Consider the following 5,116-nt stretch of genomic DNA (forward strand, 5'->3'; position numbering starts at 1 on the left):
AGGCAATGAGGAAATGACAGAAGCCAATAAGGCTAATAAATAGAGAGTAATAGAATAACCGGTATGTACAGCCTATCCCCTTAACCCCAGAGCCAGGAGCAGGGCTAAGCCCCTCCCCTCCCTCTCTGTCTTGACTTCAGCCACAGGACGAAGTTCACAGTTGAAACCACTCCCTAGGGGGTGGGGGATGAGGCAGGGGAACAGCTGGATTTCCTGCTGCTCAGGCCAAAATCTTGGTGTCATCCCTGCCTCTTCTCTCAGTCTCTCTCTCTCTCACACACACACACACACACACACACACACACACACATCCAACTTCCAATCCAGTAGGAAATCCTGTTGGCTCTACCTGTAAAATATATCCCAATCCAACCACTTCTCAGCTTCCACGGCCACCCCTGGGCTGAGCACTGTCCCCTCTTGCCTGGATTCTTACAAGTGCCTCCCAGCTGGTCCCCGCTGCAGACCATCAGGGCAGCCGGTCGGACCCCATGAATGCTCAGCACAGAGGCCCCCAGGGCCCCCCTTGCACTCAGACAACAGCCTGAGCCCCCCACAGCCCTGTTTTAGCCATCCCCGCTCCCTGCTGCTTCATCTCGGGCTGAGCACTCTTCACCGTGGGACCTCGGCACTGGCTGTCCTCTGCTAGTCACCCTCTTCCCCTAGAGACTAGCGCAGCTCCCCCTTTCTTCAGATTTCTTCTGTCACTTTTATATCGAAGCTGCCAAGATCATCCTATTGTCTACCCTCTGCAGCCCACTGCTTCTACATTTGAATCAGGGTTCAGCAAGGTATCATTTCCATACCACGAAATTCATTCACCTCTTTACAAACGTGGCTTGATGTGTTTGACAAATGCACAAGCAGTAGAGCCACCACCAACATCAATATATTAGACATTCCCATCACACCAGGGAGGTCCCCCACCCTCGCGTCTGGCAACGGCTGAGCCTTTTCCTGTGCCTGTGGATCCACTTTTTCCAGCAAGGTCATATGAAAGGAGTAATACTGTACGTATCCTGTCCCGTCTGGCCGTCGCTCAGCATAATACATTTGAGCCTCAGCTGTGCCTTAGCTGGAGTGTTAGTTTCTTGCCGCTGAATATATTGCATTACAGTTCATTGTGCGTGCAGTGGCTGATGGACATTTGGGATGCTCACAGCGTCTTGTTATCATGAATGAGGTTGCTAAGAATGTCTGTATACAGGTGCTCGTGTGGACCCATTTTTTTTTTTTATCTCTTGGGTAAATACCTAGAAATTGAATGTCAGGGTCCTACGATTAGTGCACATTTAACTCTACAAGTTAGCAAATGTTTCCCAACATGTCTGCTCGGTGCTCATCCCCACCAGCAAGGAGAGCTCTGGTACCTCTATCTCCATGCCAGCATTTGGAACTCTTTTTATTTTTTTCTTCAACTGTGGCCAGTGGAGTGGGTGTACCCATAATTTTAATTTGCATGTCCCTGTTGACTGATGATATCGAGCCTCTTTTCATGCGCTTCTTGGCCCCTGTTCTCTTCTTTGGTGGAATGTCTGCCATTGTGGGGAAGGAGCTCTCAACCACTGCTTTATATGCTGACGTCGCCATCTGAAGGAGCAAAGAGCCCGCGCAGGGTGATCACATCTCCGTGCTCTGCGTGGGCCTGCTGTGTGGTCTGGAGTCTGGTCTCCCTTTCCCCATCGGTGAGACAGGTGTAACAGGAACGCGAAGGATGGGGTAAATTAAGACATGGGAAGAGTTTACAGCAATCCCCAGTACACAGTAAGCACTTCGTAAATGTCCAGTGTGGCGAAGACGAGTGTTGTCACTAACCCCTGGGTGACTTGCTCCTGTCGATCCCATTCCCCTCCTCACAGCCCTGCGTTTTCTTTTCTTTTCTTTTCTTTTTTTTTTTTTAGATTTTATTTATTTACTTGAGAGAGAGACAGTGAGAGAGAGCATGAACGAGGAGGTCAGAGGGAGAAGCAGACTCCCCGTGGAGCTGGGAGCCTGATGCGGGACTCGATCCCGGGACTCCAGGATCATGACCTGAGCCGAAGGCAGTCGTCCAACCAACTGAGCCACCCAGGCGTCCCAGCCCTGCGTTTTCTAAGTGGTTGGCCCCACCTTCTGCAGTAACGTCCTCTGGTTTCGTGAGTTGTTCCATTTACTGACCCACCTCTCTCAGGCCCCTTCCTCCACCCAGGGGTACCCCTGACAGCACGCAGCCCTGGGACCCTCATCGCACACACAACACTGCACCATGCCCTAGGGCCAGCTCCTCGGCCACACAGTGAGAGGGACCATGAGAAACAGGAAGGAGTCTGAAGAGTAGTTGGAAGGCAGATGACACCAGACAGGACCAAGAGAACCTGAGTGTCCGGAGAAAGTGGTGTGGCCTTGCCGGGACACCACCCATACCCCACAGTGGCTCACATGCTCCCCCTGCACCCCCGCTTCCCGCCCCTGCCCTCTCCCGAGCTCAGTACCATAGGTGGGCTGCCAGGCCTTTCTGAGCCCCACTCTGGTCCCAAGTGACCTCTGGAGGAGAACTGGGCCCCCTCCTGAGGGAGGGAGTGGGGAAGGGGAGGGAGTAGGGGGAAGGCAGCCTGCACAGGTCTGGGGCCGGAGCCAGGGCGCCATGGGGAGTGAGGAGGAGGTGGTGAGAGGACAGCCCAGCAGGCCCAGGGACTGCCTGCCAGGGTGGTGACTGGGGAAGCTGCAAGGGCTTAGGGGCTGCAAGCTGGGGGTTCTGGAGGCCAGAGCGGGGGAGGATAGGAAGCTCTACCCCCCTCCCCACACACCCACTCCCACACCACCCCAGTCCTTCACTTCCACTAGGCAAGCTCTTCACGCTCATTGTCGCCTCAGTCGTAGGCAGTCCCACCCAGCCTCCCCAGCCACCGGCCACCGCCAAGACTGCTCTGGCCCGCCCGTGCCCTCCTCTCCCCGGGGTGAGTCACCACCTCAGAGTCTCCCTCACGACACGCCTGCTGTCAGGCCCCAGCACATGTCCCCATTCCCACCCCCAATCTCATTTCTCTGCTCCCAGGTAGCAGCCGAAAATCACTCAGCCCAAGGACAGCCTCGCCAGGAAGCCCCATGCCAGCTCCACCTGGGACATGGCCAAGCCGCCCCCACTTTCTCCTGTGGAGACCACCGTGTTTGTAGGATAAACAAAAACTGAGCAGCGGCCAAGGCCCTGCCAGCAAGGCCGATGCCAGTGATTCACACCAGGAGAAAGTGGCAGGAGGCCTCCGAGCCAAGGGGGTCCCCTTCCTCACTCACTCCCACTGAATGATGTCAGCCCACACAGAGGACCAGCTGGGGAAATGGTGGCATCTGTCCATCCTTCCTTCAGCAAACACGTACCACGCATCTTCCAGCTTCTGGAGTTCTAATAATGGGCAAAAGCAGACAAGGCCCCTGCCTGTGTGCAACTCACAGTCATGCTGGCAAGGCAGATGTTTACCTTAAGATCTACAAACAAGGGCTGCTTCTAGCCCCCCCAAACGGGACAGGGGATTGGGGGCAGCAGTGGGGAGCACCAAGGGCTATGAGCAAGAATGTCCAGGTGGTGGAGTCCAGGGGAATAAGGATCTCCTGAAGACACGGCATTTTTGTTTTCCTGAGACGGATGCTTCCAAGCAGAGAGAAGAGCAAAGGTGAAGGTCTTGATGTAGAAGGAAGGGGCCCACTGCAGAAGGAAAGTTGGCGCCTGGGGTTGGATCCAGGGAGCCCTTCCTGGGGAAGGATCCAACATGAGCCTGGGGCCCTGCGGGACTGTAGACTGGGTTTACTATCTGTCCTTTGTGCTGTTTAGGCAAGGACAGGGTTGCTGAATGGGTTGGATGTTGGTAAGACTCTGCCTCCTGCTCTGAGGACAAGATTTGTGGGAGACAAGAATGAACAGGGAAAATAGGTCAGGGGGCCTCTGTCAGGAGAGGTGATAGTGACTTGAACCAGAATGGGGACTGTGGAGAGTGAGAAACGTGGGAGCTATTTCGGATGCAAAATTGGAAGACTGAGCACCCAAGAGTAGGTGAGGAGGCTCCTCTGGGCTCTGGCTAGGACAGTGGGGAAGGAGCCACAAGGGGTCTCCTTGGGTCCCCTCCTAGGCTGCCACTCAGTCCTCTTCCTTCTGCCCCATTGATGGGTGATTTGTTGGGGGCTTATTGTATTTAGGAAATAATTCTAGGCCTTATCCTTCTTAATCCTGTCCTGTGTCTACCATAAGCAGCATGAGCTCAAAAAGACCACAAGTTCCTGGTACCTGCTTGAGGCAATCATGCATTGCCGGTGACAGGACAATGTCTGCTTCTCTGGTCACTGTGAACACACCTGTATGAACAGCCCCCTGTGCGTGAACTGCCCCACAGCACAGAGCACAAAGGTGGCCTCGGGCTGCTTTGAATTTTTCCCATTAACCAATTAAGAATTTACATGACATACCCCCTCTTGAGGGGACTTTGCCTTCAGCTTGAATTTCTTAAAAACAAAACAGTATTTGGGGTCTACCACCACATCACTGTTGAGGACACCCAGACACCTCGCGGGGTCCAGCCCAGGCTACCAGAAGACAGTACCATTCTTCAAAGTCAAGGGCAGCCTGGTGGGAGCCCCTACTTTGACTCCTCTCTAGGTGATGGTCCTGCGGATAAAAAACTCCAGGCCCCAGCCAAGAGCACCAGCAAACTCTCAGCATGGTGAAGCCTTTAGAACTCCCCACAGCCGCTTGCCTGCATGCTGAAGTCAGCCCTACCCCATGACACAGAGGCAGGCCCTTGCTGGAAACCTCAGCCACCACCCCACCACCCCGGACTTCTGTTTCTCTTGGGCTAATTTCACTGTAGAAGGCTGTGGCCCAAGGCCCTTATGGTTGCGTCCCCCACTCTACCCCAACAGATCTCCTCCTTCCCTTGCCATCTCAAGAAGTAGCAGCTGGGTATTTTCTTCCCTTCTTGAAGCTTGGGCCCCTTCTGTAAATTGATGCACTTCCTCCAGGGACCAGCTTTGCATACCAGGGATCTCAGGGAGGAGAAGACTTGGATCTAATTTCAAAATAGTTAACTAACTCTAAGTGGGGCACCAAGGCTACCTACTCACCCTACATTTGCATGACTGAGAAAGCCAA

This window comes from Mustela lutreola, chromosome 2 (assembly GCF_030435805.1).
Source record: "Mustela lutreola isolate mMusLut2 chromosome 2, mMusLut2.pri, whole genome shotgun sequence".
Classification (NCBI taxonomy): Eukaryota; Metazoa; Chordata; class Mammalia; order Carnivora; family Mustelidae; genus Mustela; species Mustela lutreola.